At 40.1% G+C, this 19,795-nt stretch overlaps 1 pseudogene across 1 annotated transcript; it reads left to right on the top strand.

Moving 5' to 3' along the window:
* The first annotated feature begins 2,932 nt into the window (after nucleotides 1-2,932).
* Nucleotides 2,933-5,913, top strand: LOC102925554 (fructose-bisphosphate aldolase A pseudogene; annotated as a pseudogene). The gene has a single exon (XR_013045179.1). The product of XR_013045179.1 is annotated as a fructose-bisphosphate aldolase A pseudogene (transcript).
* Nucleotides 5,914-19,795: the final 13,882 nt, after the last annotated feature.

The following is a 19,795-nucleotide window of genomic DNA, read 5'->3' as shown; positions in this document are numbered from 1 at the left end:
CTGTAAAAACCCTCCTGTTCTACAGAATGAGAAGCTGAAGTGTGGCAAATGGGAACACCCAGTAAACAAAGGAGAGCAGTTACTAAAGTGCAAACAGATCTGTCAGACATCTGACACTTGTCCAGGCTCAGCATCAGCATAAAAGGTAAGAAAGATAAATGACCCCACACCACCTCTTCCCATCAGAAAGAATCCCATAATAGACTATTGTAAAATATTATTTTAAGACTTGTTACATTTGTTTATGGTGTGAAATATCTGTTTTAATGATACAAAGATGTGTTGCATTATTTTATGTTTCATTTGTTTAATTCCATCAAGTTTTCTTACTTGCCTGTCTAAAACACCTGATTGGTCTATTGAATGGCCAATAGCAAGGCAGGAAAAATGATAGGTGGAGCTAACAGGCAAAGAGAATAAACAGAAGTAGAAAAAGAGAGAAAAGGGGACCTAGGAGCAAGAGAAGGAGGAGGACTCCAGGGGCCAGCCACCTAGATACACAGCAAGCCATGGAGAAAGAAGTAAAGAAAGATGTACAGAAATAGAGAAAGATAAAAGCCCAGAGGCAAAAGATAAATGGGATAATTTAAGAAAAGCTGGCTAGAAACAAGACAAACTAAGGCCAAGCGTTCTTAAAGAAGAATAAGCCTACATATGAATTTATTTGAGAGCTGGGTGGGGGACCCCCCAAAAAACCAAAAAGTAAAGAATAAAACAACCAACAACATTAGATGATAAGTCTCCAGAATATCTGTGTTGTTTTTACCATTGTTTTACATTCTTTTCTTTTTGCTATACTTTTTGTAGTATTTCAGTTTCATCTTAATTTTTTAAGCTTCATATTTTTATTTTTGTATTCCTCTTCTTATATTTATCTAATTTTCTTTACACATTATTCCTTTATAGAACAATCCAAATTTTTAATCTCTTTCTTTTTTCTTTCCCTCGTCATCAGATTATTCCTTATTCTTTAGTTTTCCTTCACTTTATTTAACTTTAATTGTTATTTGTTTTTCACCTTTATCTGTCCCTTCCTTTATTTAACTAAGTTTTCTACATTTAGCCAAAGAAATGTTTCATGTCATAGCATACTCTACATTTTGACATTTTCTTTCCTAATGACATAGGTCATGTATTAATTGGTTTAACTGATTTTAAGTGTGTTTCTATATCATTTAGCATAATGTTCTTGATGTTATAGTAGTTTGTTTTCTCCTCTCTGAGTTATACTAGAGATTTATCTTTGTTTTGTTTTGTTTTGTTTTGTTTTGTTTTGTTTTTTGAGACAGGGTTTCTCTGTGTAGCTTTGCGCCTTTCCTGGAACTCAGCTGGTAGCCCAGGCTGGTCTTGAACTCATAGAGATCCACCTGGCTCTGCCTCCCGAGTGCTGGGATTAAAGGCATGTGCCACCACTTAGTGTAGACTAAGAAGATTTCCCAAATAAAACTGGAAGAGATGTCTATCCCAATTTGTACACAAATTACAGTATAAAAACACTACAAACATGAAAAGCAAGACATCTTAAAGTCTCCAAGAGATTATGGTGCCAAATTACTAAGTTCAAAGATAGTAAAATGATATAAATGCTGAAGAACAAATTCTACATTTAAAAGCAATCAATGACTTTGAAATAGAAATAAATAAGCCAATGAAAGAAGTTGATCAATTCAGCATGTAGGTGAGATCAGCTACATGGGAGCTGAAGAGAACTTGTTTTTCTTGCAGAAGACCTAGATTCCATTCCCAGCACCCTCATGGTAGCTCACAACCAACTGTAACATCAGTTGTGGGAAATCCAGTGCCCTCTTCTAGACTCTATGGGCACCAGGCTTGTATGCTGTGCACATATATACATGCAGGTACTAACACATACTCATAAGATAAAAATAAACAATTTTAAAATAATACCAGCATTATGCGTGAAAAATTAGTCAAAGAAACTGATTTTGAAATAAAGGGGGAAATATTGGAAATTAAACAATCAAATAAAGAACAGAATAGAATGCATCACAAAATCACTAGATCAAGTACAATTAAAAATGATTAAGGGTGGAAGATAAAGTTGAGAAAAAGCTATATAAAGATATAATGCAAAAATATAAACAAGCATAACTACAACACCCAAGAAATATGGGACATAATCAAGAGAACAAATCTAGGGCTCCAGCAGATAAGAGCACTTGGCTGCTCTTCCAGAGGCCAAAATTCAGAATCTAGCATCTACATCAAACCCTGACAACTGCCTGTAACTCCATTTCCCAGAATCCAAGACCTCTTCTGGCTTTCATTGGTATCAGAACACATTTGGCTCTCCCTCTCTCTCTGTCTCTCTCTCTCTGTCTCTCTCTCTGTCTCTCTCTTTGTCTCTCTCTCTCTCTCTCTCTCTCTCTCACACACACACACACACACACACACACACACGCACACACGCACACGCACACGCACACAAATAAAAGTAATAAGTCTTTTTTAAAAAATTAACAAATCAAACCTAAAAATCCATGGCATACAAGAAGGAACAGAGGTAAAACTGAAAGATATGTGGAAGTTTCCCATATGCAGGGATAAAATGGACATCCAAGGACAGGAACATGTTAGAACCCAAGCAAACATGGCATGATAGAATCACTCTGTGACACATTGTAGCCAAGATGTTCAAAGTACAACACAAAGAAACAATATTAAAACCTGCCAGAAACATATACCAGTCATATACAAAGGAAAACACGCCAGAACATCAGACCTCTAAACAGAAATCCCAAAATCCAGAAAAACATTTAAAGACTTGAAAATGATTAACTGCCAACCAAGACAACTATATCCAAAATGCTTATCGTTAAAAATTGAGAAAAGACGCCCCCCACCCCACCCCCACCTCAGCTGAATAGACTACGTTCTTTTGGAACGCACAGCAGAACAGGGTTCTGGTGACTCTAGCCACATTCGGTCCTCAGTCCTTTGGCTTACCCACCGCCGCCGTACCCGGCAGATCCACCCCCTCCTGTGCCAGGCAAGGTGACCCATGGCAACGCACAGGCCAGATGTGTCCAGCTTCAACATGACCCGCCTGTCCCTGGCTCTGGCCTTCTCCTTTCCCCCAGGGGCTAATGAACAACCCCGCTGTCATCCGGGCAACACCCAGCAACAGAGGGAGTTAGGAAAGGAATGTGCTGCCACGGGCGCCATGCACTACCCATACCCAGCACTGACCCCGGAGCAGAAGAAAGAGCTGGCTGACATCGCTCGTAGAATTGTGGCTCCGGGCAAGGGCATCCTGGCTGCAGATGAGTCCACCGCAAGCATTGCCAAGCGGCTGCAGTCCATTGGCGCTGAGAACACGGAAGAGAATAGGCGCTTCTACCGCCAGCTGCTGCTGACTGCCGACGACCGTGTGAATTCCTGCATTGGGGGGGTGATCCTCTTCCACGAGACACTGTACCAGAAGACGGATGATGGATGTCCCTTCCCCCAAGTTATCAAGTCCAAAGGCGGTGTTGTGGGCATTAAGGTAGATAAAGGCGTGGTACCCCTGGCGGGAACCAATGGCGAGACCACCACCCAAGGGCTGGATGGGCTGGCTGAACGCTGTGCCCAGTATAAGAAGGATGGAGCTGACTTTGCTAAGTGGCGTTGTGTGCTAAAGATTGGGGAACATACTCCCTCAGCCCTTGCTATCATGGAAAACGCCAATGTTCTGGCCCGTTATGCCAGCATCTGCCAGCAGAATGGCATTGTACCCATTGTGGAGCCTGAAATCCTCCCTGATGGGGACCATGACTTAAAGCGCTGTCAGTATGTAACTGAGAAGGTACTGGCTGCTGTCTACAAGGCTCTGAGTGACCACCATATCTATCTGGAAGGCACATTGCTGAAGCCCAACATGGTCACCCCAGGCCAGGCCTGTACCCAGAAATGTTCCAATGAGGAGATTGCCATAGCAACTGTCACAGCGCTTCGTCGCACAGTGCCCCCTGCTGTTCCTGGGGTCACTTTCCTGTCTGGAGGGCAGAGTGAGGAAGAGGCGTCCATCAACCTCAATGCTATCAACAAGTGCCCACTGGTGAAGCCATGGGCCTTGACTTTCTCTTATGGCCGAGCCCTGCAGGCCTCTGCTCTGAAGGCCTGGGGTGGGAAAAAGGAGAACCTGAAGGCTGCCCAGGAGGAATACATCAAACGAGCCCAGGCCAACAGCCTCGCTTGTCAAGGAAAGTATACCCCAAGTGGTCAGTCTGGATCCGCAGCCAGTGAATCTCTCTTCGTCTCTAACCATGCCTACTAAGCAGAGGTGACCTAAGGCTGCCCCATCCACACACACTCCAGCCCCCTGCCTACCCACTTGCTATTGAAGAGGGGGCCTGCAGGCTCTTTTCCATCACTCTTATGCTGCCCTCATGACTGGTGTGTGGTGTTGTCTGTGAATGCTAATTCTGCCATCCCTTCCAGCCCACTGCCAATAAACAACTATTTAAAGGGGGGAAAATGAGAGAAGACATTCCAAAATAAACACAAACTAACACAATTCATGACCAGTAAGCAAAAAATACTAACATATTATACACAGGGGAAGAAGAAAGGTAGTCCCAAACATGAGAGAATAAAAAAGAATAGATATTATAAGAGAAACGCATGAACAAAAAGAACTAGGAAAGAATAAATCATGACCAACTCAGTAACCAAGTAAATGGTTATAAAATTAGGGCAGGGCAAAAAGAACGAGCTCAGAGGACACCGTGCACACAAACTTACCAGAAGCAAACTCCTCTCAATTAATAATCCTAAATGTAAACTGTCTTAACTCAGCAATCAAAAAGCACAGACTACCTGATTGGAGTAAAAAAGAAAAAAAAAACATCTATTCGTTGTCTACAAGAAGCACATCTCACTGGCACAGCGTAAGAACGAAAGGATGGAAGTCAATATGCCAAACTTCGGGGGAGGGCGCCAAATCACATGTGGGGCAATCAGAGGGCAACTTGCTCAAGGTTATTCCCTCCTTCCACCGTGTCTGTCTGGCTACAGCTGAGTCCCAGGTCAGCTATCAGCATCAGAGATCAACGGTAAGCTCCAGCATGGCACCAGTACTGGGGGTGACCAGCCTGCAACCTGGTATTAGTTGTCTACAAAGGATCACTTTTGTCATAGAAAGGACAACCCCTCTTCTTTACAAGAATAGATACTTGTTCTGATCGTGGATTTGCCTTTCCCACATATAATTATTCTGCCCAAACTACCACCCATAGACTTAGAGAATACCTACCCACCATTCTGGTATTATTATACATGGTATTACTTCTGACCAAGGAACTTACTTCATAGTCAAAGAAGGGCAACAGAGGGAAAATAATCAAGAAATTCATTGGTCTTCCATGCTTGACAGAAAAGTGGAGAGACCTCTTCTGAATAAGGAGATGCAATGGTGTATCCAGTTGACAAAGGGTGGACTTTTGATGGCTAATCTTAGTTCTCTACTGGATTGCAACTGGAATCAACTAAAACACAGCTATGGTATATTCTGGGAGGAGCTTGATTGACCCAGTTATTTAAAGCAGGAAGACCCGCACTAAAAGATGGCAGTCCCTTCCAAGCGGCAGCCCAGACAAGGACATGGAAGAAGGGAATCTTGGTTTTGCCTGCTTGCCTTTACTCCTTCTGTCAAGCTCATCTATCTTGTCACTGAGACATTCCATTGACAATGTTAAAACCAGCTACTGCTGTCTTCCAATGTCTACTGAAGACCAGGAGCTCTCCAGGAATCTTCTAGGCCTTCAGCACTAGATTGGGCCTGCTGAGACATCCAGCTTTGTGAACTAAACAACTACTAAGTTCTTGACCTCCCCAGCATGAAACAGGTAGTGTAGGACTAGCTGAACCGTACTGCATGAGCCAATCTAATAAATCCCTTTCTCATACTTATATTCATTCTATCAGTTATGTTCCTTTAGAGAACCCTGACTAATACAATGACACTTTAAGAAACAGGGTCAACGGTGAAAAAAGAAAAAAGAAATGGATACTCTTTTTATTTATGCTTTATTTGGTCTGTATGTAATTACTTAGTTACTTTCTGAGTCCCAACAACTAATGAGAATAAATAAATAAATTTTGGATACACACACACATGCATGGGCAAACACACACACACGTGTAGATATTAACTTGTTTTGGTTTGTAAATTTGAGCAAAGGGAAAACATTAAAGTAGTACAATTTCCTCTATCTTTCCTTTAAAGTGCTAAATCTAGTTATATCATTTAAATATTCAAAAATGGTATATTTAAGCATATAAAAATTAGCAGAAATTTAACTATTTAATAGCATCATTATTTCTTTGTGTCATCTGTTCATTGTACTGCTTTTTTGTACGTGTGTGTAATATTTACACATGTGTGGTGATGTCTGTGAGCAGACACTAGAGCTAATTCTAGGTGTCTATATTGATCATTCTTTTTTGTAGACAGTGTTCTTCACTGATTTATCTAGACTAGCATGCAGCACATCCCAGTGATCCTTCATCCTCAGTCTCCACAGCACTAGATGGATGGGCGGCTTTCCATCCTCAGCATCTTACATGAATGCTGGAATCTGAAGTCTGGCCCTCATACTTGAACCACGACTGCTCTTACCAACGAGTCATCTCCTCAGACCCTGTCCTGCCTCTTGGTTTTATAATCTCCACAGAGTGACTGGAAATCACCATTGCTCTCTGTGACAAAGATCTTCATTAGGCTTCCAAATTAAATATTTTGTTGGCTGAATGAGAATAGATTAAAGGTTTCTTTCCATTATTGTGTTGTGTATGGAAAGGCAAAGTGGCTTATCAGCTAAGTAATAGAATTTTTGTTTTCTCAAACTTTGGAGGAAAAAACTGGTCAGTAAAAAGTTACAAGCAAATCCTTCTGTTATAGGATATATCTAAGTTTTTCTCTCCTCTGAAATCCTCTGATCTTAATGACCCTTGAATAGAAAACACACCCAAAGAATTTCCCACTCTCCCTGTATAACTTCTGAGGGTAAATCATGAAACATAGTAAAAAAGGATGTGTTCTAGTAAGGCTATGACTAAATTTCATACATTGTCATGGTATAAAATGGTATAAAACAAAGGTTATTTTAAACAGTTAACAAAACAAAACAAAGCAGCAACAACAACATTATTTGTCTGCTGCCTGGCAAAGGAAGATGAAATGTTGTCAACTGACAGAATCTCTGTCCCTTGAAGGTAAAATATACATATGTGTCATAAGTAACCCTGGATGTCAATGTCTGCTTTTCCATATATTAAAAGACCAAAATGAAGGTGGGTACCCCATTTTTATTACTAGTATTGTTGCTGATTGATTTTTCACTTAAGTTCATAATAATACCTGCTACCAAAGCTCTCTTGAAAAGCACATTCTTTGTAAGCAAGAAATACAAATTAATGTATCACTACTTCATTGGAGCAATGGCCTTTAGCTTTCTTGCTGGCTTCTACACTGATTTCATCCTTTGAGACTGTTCATTATCATATTTTCCTTTGCTCTAGCTTTGACTTATTTTTAATTATGTCATCTTTGCAACTTATTCTTTACATTTTCTCTATCTTTTCCACTACCTCAGCAAATGTTTTGTCTCCCTTCTTCTAAGGTAGATTAAAGATTTCACAGTGGCTTTATGCTCAAATGTTGTTGCATCAACTATTCCTTTTTTCACATTCATTGAATTGAATTATGTTCATTTCTCTTGGGAGATTTCATCAGACACGGTGGTCTTTAAAACATTGTTATGTTTCACAACCTGGTCTTGAATTTTTCAGTTAATCTTGATAGACAGAAATCCATTCCTATCTTAATACCCAATGTGAAAGTATTATATTACTAATAATTTTGCACCCAAGCATACTGAATTAGCGTGGAATCACACAACCAAACTATGAAATCCTATTAAAGCTTGTCTTCCCTTATTTTCACAAAAATGAAGCAGAATTGACAGCATATTTTGCCAACATTGAATGCTATGGACAAGAGTGCTAAATTACACTTATAAATCCATGGCACCACCTTGAATTCTAGATATTAGGGAAAATAATAGAATGCTATGAACAACGTGTATTTATGAGTAAATCATGGCTGAAGTCTCAGCAACAGCTGTAGCTAGGAAAGGTTTTCTCCTGCTGCCAATAGGGTGGTAACTGACACTCTCCGTGGCCAACCTCCCACACTCATTTCAGCAGGCTGTGAAAAAAAATTTTGCATCATTAAAATGCATTCTAATTAGAGTCCTTCTTAAAGACCACCCAGAAGTTGCACCTGGTACAAAATGCTGCTGACGGATTCAATTTACCTTGTCATGTGGCAGGGGGAGGGACTAGACAGACCCACATGCCTTGGAAGACCTTCCTTAAAATTACTGTTTTGTGACTCAATGTGATAAGCAGAACTTTATCCAAACTACAACATTAGTTAGCATTAAAGAAGATGCCAAAGCTCCTACATCCAATTAAGGAAGTCCATTCAAGGTAAAAGAACAAAGCAAAATGGGATTGTACAAAACCTACATAGATTCTTTGCACATACAATGCTTTGCTCACTATGTTTTGGCATCTATCTGCTGCCATCACGTCTTTATATTTACTAACATCCACAGATTGATAATGCTTGGTTCACAGATGCTGATAAACTTGCTATTAGATATACTTAACATACTTTATGTTAAGCTTTGTCTCCCATGTCATAATTTAGCTAAAAGAATATCATAGGAAAGGATGACTCTTCCTCGTGTATTGCTAGGTTCACAGCTGAAGCACCTATAACAAAAGACACATTAATGAGGAAAAACCTTACAGATCAATTTGATGTAAGCTTTATTTACATGAAATAGGAACCTTCAAAAACAAACAAGAAAAATGTGTGCATGGAATGCTTAGACGTGAAAAATAGCAGCCAAGAGAAAGCACAACTGAAATAAACTGACTGTGATACTGTAATGAGCAGGAAAACCTTGAAACGCCTGTTTGTTTAGATTCTTCCCTGTGGTCCTGACTCTTCAGCTATACAAAGCTTTCTTTCCCTAGGTGGAGAATGTGCACTTCTCTTAGAGGTATTATGTCCTGCTTTAATGTAAGAGAGTCCTGGATGGGGGAAGTGTACACGTGTGTGGTTAGATTTGAGCTTGTGCCAGTCAAAAATTGATGTCACATGTCCTCCTCATTCTCCACCTAATTTGTTTGAGCCATGGTCTCTCACTGAAGTTGGAGCTCACTGATTCTGCCAGATCAGTTGGCCAACAAGGCCAGAAATCCTCCTGCTCTATCTCACCAGTGCTGGGGTCACAGGTGTGCCTGGCTTTTCACATGGGTGCTGGAAATCCTAAGTCAAGTACTCATAACTGCATGTCAATCAATTTACCAAAGGAGCTACCTCTCCAGCCCAAAGAACAGACAATGGTTTTATAAGCTATCTCAGAGACTGGTAACAACAAGGTCACAGTGACCTTCTGATTTTGCTGTTTGCTCAAATTGTGGAGACACACTTTCAAATAGCACATCTTAAACTCCATCAACATGCAATATAAAGATTTTGTTTCCCATCTCAATTTCATATTTTGTTTGCATAGAAGTTCACCTACATTTAAATACTATAAGTACAAAGGATACAAAAGATAAATCTTTCTTTCTTTCCCTGGCTCCTTTTCTACTTGTCTGACATGAAATAATGTGAATTAGCCAAAGGATGTTCTTAAATGGCTTCAGTCTTTTCTCTGTGCCCTTTGCCCCCTTTTATAATGTATCTTCACACACCTCTCTGTTTTTCTTTTACAAATCCAGTGAAAATTAAATTACTAAATTAGGCAATTTAAAATGTCAACAGAAAGCCTTTCCTTCCTCTTCACTGACCCTGAGCTTCCTCAAACCTCGTCTCAAATACATTTGCATATTTCATTCCTATTTCCTGGAATGAAAATGAGTGGACTTCAGTTTGACAGTAACACAGTATAATCTTAACAGAGAAATAAAGCCTAAAACTGTTGACATCGTGGAAAACTTTTTCTTTCGACAGTATCTTGCTCTGATAAAACTCCTAACCTTGTGTTATTGAGGTGTGTTAATCAGTCAAATGTTTATTAAGTAAATAACATGTAAGCTGACTGTGGCTAGGGCCTGACCAATGTGAATACAGTATCTCAGAGTAAGGGGGCAAGTCAGTATGCAAGAGCTCGTGTGGCCTAGTGAAAACCCTTACACATGTGAGGGACCAGGAGCTGCAAAGGGAGATCAGTTACTACAAGAGGAAGTGATCTAATATAAAAGCCAGGTTTCTCATGTATGAAGGGAGCATTGTTAGAAGTGGGAAATACAGAATGAAGGCTGTGTCTGAATTGCAATTAGAAATATCAGTGTAAGCGTGATTTTTTTAAAACATAGATTCAAAAGCAGATGAAAATTGCTAAGGTGGATTTATAATGCATATTCATAAGTAAAGTGTGTACAATACATGTGTTTGTGTTTGTAATCATGTATGTAGTCTCTAACTCTGTCCACTTACAAAGGGACAAGACACCAGCCATAACATATCATAGCCAGTCTTGGTTTCTAATGACCATGGTCTGCTAAAAACAAGCAAGACTCAATGGAGAAATGACAGTCTTGTCCAGCATAGTTGGTAGTGACCCCTCTAACCTCTGAATCCTCAAGCATTTCCTGCCCACTCATGGAATAACGCTGGTCTGTTTGCACTAATGCCCTAGTTCCTCACCACAGACGTGGGCTCCGTATTTTAGATCTTTGGTTCTTACTGAGCAGGTCAGAGGTGTCTCCTGACCAGTTCAGGTTCTCAATGCATAGTAAAGAAGGAAAGAAATAAGACCAATTTTCCACATTCTCATATATATATATATATATATATATATATATATATATATATATATAATAAAATGTGTCCAATACAGTTCTCATAAACAGGAAATCACATTAGAAATACACTATTTTTTGCCAAAAATAGGACAAATTCCCAACAAGTAAATCAGGCTAATCTTCAGCCAGGAGCCCTTCTAGTAGTCTCCCATATGTTATTTACCACTAGCTAGAGAAAGGCCACTATGGGGCATTCTACACTGTTCTGCTTGAGAATTCCACTGCCTGCTTCCCCATCTGCCTACTTTCCATTTCCCACCATATTTCCCTGAAAACAAATTTCAAGTCTTTGTGGAATTAAAACTGACCATTTCTCAAAATGATTACAATTAAAGAAAAAGTTTAATGTCGAAGTCCATCCAAATATATACATCTCATGGGTGATAAGATGATGAGCCCTGGAAGGGAGCACAGAATGGCAGCACACATTCGAGTCATAAAGACCACAGTGTGCACATCGTCTTTCTGCTCGGTGCTGCAATTAGTCATGATTGTATCCAAGATGGTGTTCCCCAAGAATTCAGACAAAACCTTGGGATGGTGTGGGGGCCCACAGAGGTTTCCTAGTGAGATCTGAGCTTGCTTTACCCATCAGGGCTGCATAAGGGTATGTGGAAGGGTCTGCACTTGGCTTTGATCTAACAAGGGGGAGGCCTTTTGCCCCACCCCCTGGCATTGTTATGAAAAGCCCTTTTGAAGAGACAGAAAGGGCCAGTGGATTTTGACCCAGGTCCTCCTGAATCTATCCTGTGTTTTTGTCTGTCTCCTCTCCACTACCTTTCTATCTACAAAACCCTTATTCCTCTCTCCTCCTCATAGGAACCCTGTAAAAGATGGGAGCTGGCCTCCCACAGTTGGTGCCCTGAACAGGAACTTAGGTTCAGGGATTCCCACAGGATGGTAGTCATACATTTTTGTTTATTGATTTTGTCTGTGTGTTATATCCAGTCATTTCTATAAAATGTTAGTACCTTTTACTGAATTCTAATAAGATAATCTGTGTTATACAAATTGTCACAAATATGTACTTCAGAAATAACAGACACAAAATAGATCCGTGTTTGTTCTGGCGTTTTTAGTGCTACAGATTAAACCCAGGGTCTTGTGCATGCCAAGCACATCCTTATACTGACAGCCACAGCCCTGCACAGGTAGTTCAACATCTTCCATTTATGGGTTAAGACCACATAAAGGACTATTTAGTGAATCCTAAGCTATTAGTTACATTTTCTGGCTTTATGCCATACTTATTGTTATGTTTATCAAAGGTCTGTATATATTATAACCTTGTTTTATAGATGGTGAAATATAGTTTAGGGAAGTTTTGTCATCAAAAAATTCATTTAGTGTAGATGTAAAATGAGCCAATTGTTCTTTCCACTATATATAACTCACTATGATGGTAACCATACCTCACAGAAAAATATCAAAGTAATAATCATAAAAATATAACAAGAAATAGGTATTCATCTTAGAGCCATAGTCACCTGAAAACTCCATGTTTCGATAAAAAGAATTAAGAATTAACAGGTCCAGTACATTTCATAGAAAGTCTTTAATAAGTATGTATCAGCCCAGCTATTTAAGATGTGATGTCACTACATGATCCAGGCTGTTACCAGGTTTATTTTTTGCTGGTAGAATGAAAATTAATTGACTCTTTCAGTTTTTAAATACTTAATGAGATTATCATTTGTAGTTTGTGGTGAAATACAAAAGATACTTGACCTTCTAGAAAACAATTTTCTATTTTATTTTAATTATCACTCAAAACTCTTCAAATGTGAATATAAGAAAAGCATGGAAAAATCACCAGGATTTCCTTTTGTTATTGATACATTACACACCAAGAAGTATATGGTGCATCTCCAAACCAATGTGAATAATTAAGTTACATTTAGGTCTTAGAAAAGATAATCATCAAAGATTGTCTTACAAAAAAAAAAAAACAACTGTCTTAGTAGATATTTTGAGATCAGCCTGGTATTGTCCTCTTTGCTTACATACCTTCATCACTTTCCCCCATGAGTAAATAAAAAAGTATGGAGGCAGGCAACTTGCATAGTCTCTTTAGCTCACCTACCAGAATTACTTGGCAAGACCACAAGTACAGCATTTAAACTATGAGGTTGTTCTGAGTACTTCTCAATTACCAAAAGTAGGACACTTTATTTCTTTGTCTTATTAGTGGGAAAATCATAAGGATAATTGAATTAATTATTCATGTCATAAAATATCTGCAGCTATTTTCTTGCTTCAACTTCTTATGACTGTGCTCAAAAGTGAGTTTGAAGACTTGCCTTTTAATTCTTCACTTTCATTTGCTTCTTCTTATCAAAATTCAGTTGAGCATTTTCAGTTCTGTACCTTTTCTAAGCCCACTCCCCAGGCCACAGTAGACACAAAACAGAGTTTACAAAAGAATGCTGTGTTTACCATAGCATTCATAATACTTTTTTAAAGATAGGGTCTTGTGCATCCCAGGCTGTCCTCACTCACTATGTAACCCAGAACAAGCTTCTGTTCCTCCTGCCTCTACCACCTGAGTACAGAGATCACAGGCATGTGGCATTATGTTCCTGTTTATATGCATATTTGTTTAATGCAGTACGTGGGATAGAACTAGCATGATAGGCAAGCACTCTGACTATTGAGCTTCATCCTCACTGTAGTACTCTTGATTATTAGAATATATGTATAAATAGTAGAGTACATATGGAATAAACTCGCAGCCTAAATAGATGGATGAAAGGGTACATGATCGGGTAAACTGTATGAATCATTCATTACTGTAACTATAATAGCCATTTAATATCTGTGTGAGTAATTAGATGTTATAGTTAGAATGTAAATTGGGCAATAATTACTGCATCACCGACAATTTTTTTAAAGGCACAGTTCCATTAAATCAACAGCAAAGTAGTATACGAATGATGAAGAACGGAGGTGATTCACAAGACACAAAGGTCTTTTGTTGGTAAAGTGGTAAGCTACAGCATACTGCTGTTGGCAGAAACACATTACCTAACAAAGCCACAAGACTATCACAATGTAAGTGAGAGGGACAGAGAAAGGCTTAAAGAAATGCGAGGATCAGAAGAAATCATTGTGAAAAAAGCCTTTTAAGGGATTCTTTGATAGCTAATTTTGAAGTTTTTTATACGGTATAGTGGAAACAATGCACAGTGACCACAGTCGCCTCCCACCGCCCTCTCCAACCTTCCTCCCACTCCTATCAACCTCCTTCTGCCCAGATAGTGCCCCTCCTACCCTCAAGTCTCTCCCTCCCTCTCTCTCCCTCTCTTCCTCCCTTTCTCTGCCCCTCTCTCTCCCTCCCTCCCTCCCTCCCTTTCTCTCTCTGCCCCTCTCTCTCTCCCTCTCTCTCTCCCTCTCTCTCTCTCTCCCTCTCTCTCTCTGCCCCTCTCTCTCTCTCCCCTCTCCCTTTCTCTGTCTCCCTCTCTCCCCCCTTTCTCCCTCTCTCTCCCTCTCTCTCCCCCTCTCCCTCCCTCCCTTTCTCTCTCTCTCCCTCTCTCTCCCTCCCTCCCTTTCTCTCTCTGTCCCTCTCTCTCCCCTCTCTCCCTTTCTCTCTCTCTCCCTCTCTCTCTCTCTCCCTCCCTCTCTCTCCCTCTCTGTCTCTCTGCCCCTCTCTCTCCCTCTCTTTCTCTCCCCCCCCTCTCTCCCTTTCTCTCCCTCTCCCTCTCTCTCTCCCTCTCTTTCTCTCTGACTCCATACAGGCAGCTGCTTTGTGTTCATGATTGCAATGTAATATCCAAATGACAGTGTCCCACCGTGTTCCTCCTCATCCTTCACCTCCCCAGTCCTTCCGTCCTGTCTGTTACAATGTTCTCTGGGCCTCTAAAAGTGAAATAGATGTTCAGTTTGGGGCCTAGCACTCAGCAGTCATTGACTCTTAGCACTTTGACAGTTATGAGTTCCCACTTTGACCATCCCCTAACTGCCAAAAGAGGTTTCTCTAAACAAGGCTGAGAACCGCACTATCTATGGGTAGATACGCAAGTATTTAGAAGGCAGTTTATATTTGCCAAATGTCAGTAGTCAATTCCCCACTGTGAGTTCCCTAGCCATATAGTGCTAGACACATATTCCTTCCCACGAAGTGAGCTCAAATCCAATCAAGAAGCAGTTGGTTATTCCTAGAACACTCATGGCACTGTTGCCCTAGTGGCCATATCTTGCCAGGCAGTTCAGAATGATAACATGTAGGGTCTACGGCGGGATGTGATCATTGGTGACGTCTCCAACAGCCTGAATATCACCTTCTAGCACCATGAATGCTAGTCAGCAGAGAGAGAACTTTCAGATCAATTCTAGCTTGGTTCCTCTGGGTCTTGTGTCTGGAATGGCTGTTGTCTTCAGCAATGGAGTCCTACTGGTTTAGCTCTGGGAGGCATCTAAGGGCAAGTAGTATGTTTCTATATAACTCTTGCATATACTTTAGTTTGAGCTGACCCTGCACCATACGTACCTTTCCTTTATGACCCTGCCACCACTGCCCATCAGAGTTTCCTCCTCTAGGATTCCCTGCTTCTGCTTACACATAAGACCTGTTTTACAGCTTCTCAAACCTCTTTCCAGCTCACAGGTGTTCATGTGTGTGTGCATACACACACCTCATGGCTCCTTATTACTTTTTTAAATTCATTCAGGTATTTATTCATGCCCTCTGAATTCTTTGAACATTGTCATAATTGTTCTTTTGAATTCTTTATTTTTAATTTCACCTAAATTGTTCTCACTGAGACCATTACTAAGGAACTGATGACCTTTGAAGATGACACATTGACTTTAATTTTTCTGGTGCATGTATATTTAGAATTGAATATCTTTTGTTAGTTGTGATTTTTAGTAAGTTTCTGACCTACTTTTTTGCATGGCTGTCTGGATGAGTGTCTGTGTGTTGTTACCCTTGTTGGGCTGGTTTAGAATCTAGTAGGTGATGCTTAGATTTCATTCGTGGGTCACTCAGTACTGATTTGGGGGTGATGGATCTTAGTTTGCACCAGCTTGGTGATGGGAAGGCGTGGCCTCTGACCTCACTATCAGGCACTCTGTGTAAGTTGACAGAGACAGGAGAGGATAGCCAAGATTGGCTTCTGACCTGAGGAGCAGGCAAATGCTCCCAAGAGGACTAAGATGCTGGGAACTGGGGAATTGCAACAGCCTGGCTTGAAGATGAGGCAGATGTACCACACAGGTCCATGCACACTAGTAATTAGGATGCCAAAGGAGGGTGGGAGTGTGTCATGTGAGCTGCGATGCTAGGAGTCTGGGTGCTAGAAAGCAGGAGATTCGGCTTCAGACCTGGAGACGAATCTGTGCTCTGGTCCTAAGACGGCAGCGTTAGAGTGTCTAAATGTGAGAGAGATGGCCTCTGACTGGGGAGAAAATTCCATTTGGGTCCTGAAGCACTGGGGAATGAGATTCATTTGGGGTATGAGATTCATATCAGGGTTTGGGGTGCCGTTTGGCACCTGACATGCTGGAAAAGATCAGGCTCTGTGCAGGTCCTGAGGTGCTGGGGTTAGAGTGCCAGCATGCAGCAGACAGGGTCCCTGACCTTGGAAGTGAGCTGCACTTAGGCCCTAAGACACTGGTCATTGGGGTGTTGGGGCAGATGTAACCTCTAACTTGGGGAGTAAGCTCTACATGGGTCCAGCGGTGATGGGGATTCAGGTGTCAGAAAGCGGCCTCTGACCTGTGGAATGAGCTCCATGTGAGCTCCTAGGGCTCTAGAGAGCAACTGCATGGGGACCCTGAGACTCGGGAGGTTGGAGTATAAGGCCTCTGACCTGAGAAGCCAGTTCCACTCAGGTCTCAACAGGTATTTTTAAGCTCCAGTTTTCTTTTTTCAAAAAACAATAAATTTTGATATAATAAACAATTAGTAATTCTGTGGTATTTACTTTGTTACCATTTGATTTTGCCTTCTAAATACCTATGATTCTTAACCCTTGAGATGTTGAAATGGGAGCATTACTGATGTCTTTTGGGGGGGAAGTTCTAAAAAGTAAGGTGGGTTTTGAAAATCAATTCTCATGCCATTAGTAACATATAGATGGTCCTGGTAATAGAGCAATTTTTTTCTTGCTGTTAGCTAGGACGATTTTGAACTTCTTACCTGATATCATGAAAAGTAGACAAGACTTTATTATTAATTTGTCTAATATTAGATTTAAGAGCTAAACCTTTTTAAAGAATTTTGATGAACACTTGATTACAATATTTAAAGATAGGTTGTGAAAACTTGTATTAGCTTTAAATCTCTTAAGTTTCTTAGACATCAACTTTTTTAAGGGTCTTGTAGTTTCTTCATTTTCTGTTGTGGTTTTGTGGTATTAGGATCAAACCCTGACTTTACTCATGCAAAGCAGGTGTTTTACCACTGGGCCATATCCGTAGCCCTTCGTGTCTGAATACAGTGTCTTCTTAGGTATCCCATGATGGTTTCAAACTCGTGGTTTTTCTGCCTCAGCCTCACAAGTGTGCACCACCATGCCTGGCTTTACTTACAAATTTTTGGAACTCCACATTGCCTTAGTCCCTTGGAAGACAAATAAATGTAATTTAATTTAATCTGTTGTGGGGAGATTGTTATTGTTTGTTTGTTTGTTTGTTTTATGTTCCAAGCCATCAGAGTTAAGCTTCACTCCACAACAATAACTTTGTTGATTTGATTGTTTCCCAGCAAAGGTCACATTTTCAAACTTCTAATCATTAAACTGTATCCAGGTAAAGCCAATAGGAAAGTATAAGCATGCTTAAACCTGGACTATTTCAGTCACACTTTACTAAAGTGATTTGGGGGGGGACTTTCAAATTAGGATAATTATCAGGCAATATCTCTAAAGATTCTGTAAATTAAATATTCAGAAAGTAAAAAAATTATCCTACGTAAATTGTTAAGAATAAACCAGCTGACTCTTTCAAAGAGATATATACAACAGAAAATATCATGCAACAAGTTATATATGACATGCAGATCACTTCTAGCTAAAATTCTATCATTCAGGGCATAGCACAATTTTTACCTATGTCAAAATATAGTCTGTAAATTTAAATTTATTCCCTGTGTTATAGAGAAGGGACACCTTGTTTAACATTATAGCCTCCAGCATCACCTGGTCCTATCCCAGCTTCTGCCTTCCTCCTTCCCCTCATATGTGCATAGCTCAGCTTGACCTGCCTTGAAGTCCATGGCAGCTCTGCACACTCAAGCCTTTGTCACCAACATTCATTCACAACAGGGAAGAGCTGAGAGGACAGGAGCATAGCACAGCAGTGAAAGGAAGAAGCTATAATTTCAAAACTATGTGCAAAATGTGATAGATCAGCCTGATTCCATATTCGGCATACAGTTATCCTAAGTCATTATGGAAAAGATATTGAACTCAAGGCATTTTAATAAGTTTCTACTGTTAACTTATGCTGAACCACCCTGGAGAAAATACTCAGAAAGGTCTCCTTTTCTGCTTGCCCAGATACTTGGGTTGAAGAAAAAAATCAGCTTCATCAATAAACATGTTTGTAGGCGCCAACACTTCTAGATTTCTCTAATCTGCACAAAAACAACAGAGTCAGGACCAGATTGGGATTTCTAGCAGTCTGAATTTGGCACACTGAGGTTCTTTTACTAACAAGAAGCTATGATTTGTGTTACCGAAAAAAAAAATGTCAGCTCCATGGATGAAGCTAAAATGAATTGTGCCCAGGTCTTTAGAAGTGGTGTGGTCTACAGTGAATGAATAATCTCAGCAAAATCCAGCCATTGACATGCTTAGTGCTTTGAATAAGTCAGTCAGCAAACCTCAATGTAGGCATTTAACACGTGGAGGTGTATAGAGAACTAATTATTAATATATTCTTGTAAATTGTTTAAAGTTACTTTAGTAAAAACATAAAAAGAGAGCAAATATTCCTGTTAACCTAGAATAACTATCATTTAACTTAGTACTAAGCCAAAATACAGACATTTTTCCCTCAGTTTTCCTGGTTCTCTGAGTCGTCATTGCTAGCTGTTCATCATTGGTTTGTCTTCTTTTTTTTTTTTTTTTTTTTTTTTTTTTTTTTTTTTGGTTTTTCGAGACAGGGTTTCTCTGTGTAGCTTTGCGCCTTTCCTGAAACTCACTTGGTAGCCCAGGCTGGCCTCGAACTCACAGAGATCCGCCTGGCTCTGCCTCCCGAGTGCTGGGATTAAAGGCGTGCGCCACCACCGCCCGGCTGGTTTGTCTTCTAAATAATAACTTTTAATGATCTCACAGAAAATATTTTTGCACTATTCCCTACATATTCCATGAAATAGGAAGTTCTAGTTTAGGAGAACACAAAGCTTCCCTTTCAGGGACATCCATGGCAAAGGGAAGAGATCATTCCCCAATCTTCACAAGAATTCTATAGCTACCATTGATATTAAATGTTGATAAACTTCTCAATATATAAAGCATTGGATTCCCACAGTCTAGAGTTGAGACTAGGAATACAGAAAGAAATATCCAAAGCAGTGTAAATGCATGAGACAGCTAAGATCAGAAATATCCAAGTATCAAGAGTTCTTTAATTTTATGTTGAGGAACACTGATATAGAACAGAATTATTTGATGAATACTGGAATTACTATGTTACATGGACCAGCTATCTAACAAATACACTGCATTGGTAGCAGAGATGTGGAGCTAAAAAAAAAATTAATGTCACCCATTTTATTAAAATATGTCATCTACCCCAGGAAGCAGTTCTACATACGCTGTCAGTATATTACGCAAAATAGGTGAGTTTTTGTATAATACGGATCAGCAATGATGTGAGCACCCTCGACGTGAAAGCCATACCTATACTTGCATTATCTGGATGTCACCATCAGAAAACTTCGAGAGGACCTTAGGACTGA

Source organism: Peromyscus maniculatus, chromosome 16 (genome assembly GCF_049852395.1).
Source record: "Peromyscus maniculatus bairdii isolate BWxNUB_F1_BW_parent chromosome 16, HU_Pman_BW_mat_3.1, whole genome shotgun sequence".
NCBI classification, from domain to species: Eukaryota; Metazoa; Chordata; class Mammalia; order Rodentia; family Cricetidae; genus Peromyscus; species Peromyscus maniculatus.
The sequence above is the reverse complement of the archived record's forward strand: the minus strand, read 5'-3'. Positions and strand labels throughout refer to the sequence as shown.